Raw genomic sequence first — 758 nt, 5'->3', positions numbered from 1 at the left:
CTGCGCATTAGCGCCGGAGCCTCTTTAAAGCAAAAGCGGGGGCCGCGGTCACGTGAGACGGATTCCTGGAAAGTTCCTGGAAAGCGGCCTCCGCAGCAGCCGGGCGGGGCGCGCGGGGTGCGCGGACAAGGGAGGGAGGCGGGGAGCGAGNAAGCCTCAGCCTCCTCGCCCGCCGCAACCGGCGCTGCGCGGGCCGCGGACAGTGCGCCCCAGGCCCCGTGCGCACAGCCTCAGGATCCCCTGCGCCTGCAGCCCGGGCGCCGGAGGAGCTCGGCCGGGGGCTGGCGGCAGGTACTGGTCCCGGGAGCCCGAAGGCTCCTCCCCATGGAGGGTCGCCGGGGAGGGCACAGGGCGCGGCCGGGAGCGCCGGGCGGCCTTGGCTTCCGTAGTTCAGAGCTGCCGGGGAGAGTGTCCGAGCTGCGGCTCTGCCCCGCGGCTGGGCGCTGCTGCCTGCTTTCTTCGGCTCCTAGGCGTCGGGAAGTCTCCGGAGTTTCCTCCCTCGTCCCGAACAGCCATCCAAATTAATAATCCGCCTAATAACCTGATCTGCCGCTCCTCCCCACCCGCCTGCCTCCCGCCCTAGCTCCTTCCTCCTCCCTCTCTTCTTCCCACCTCCTTGGTCGCAGCTGGAGGGAAAGCCAGCAGCTGCCCGGGGTGGGGGATTTCAGAGCCGGGGGTTCTAGGCGAAGATCCCCGGGGCTTCTGTTGGCTCCCTGCGCAGAGAACTCTGGCTGCCGCGGAGCGCATCTCGTTCCCAA

General features: G+C 69.7%; 1 protein-coding gene across 1 annotated transcript in view; it reads left to right on the top strand.

The window, feature by feature from the left end:
- The first annotated feature begins 157 nt into the window (after positions 1 to 157).
- SOCS2 (suppressor of cytokine signaling 2) overlaps positions 158 to 758 on the top strand; it is a 3,925-nt gene continuing 3,324 nt past the window's right edge. Inside the window, exon 1 of the mRNA XM_077772198.1 lies at positions 158 to 291. The gene's annotated coding sequence lies outside the window, so the exon portion shown is untranslated. The remainder of the gene's footprint in view (positions 292 to 758) is intronic.

This window comes from Crocuta crocuta, unplaced genomic scaffold (genome assembly GCF_008692635.1).
Source record: "Crocuta crocuta isolate KB4526 unplaced genomic scaffold, BGI_CrCroc_1.0 scaffold216, whole genome shotgun sequence".
NCBI lineage: Eukaryota > Metazoa > Chordata > Mammalia > Carnivora > Hyaenidae > Crocuta > Crocuta crocuta.
The sequence above is the reverse complement of the archived record's forward strand: the minus strand, read 5'-3'. Positions and strand labels throughout refer to the sequence as shown.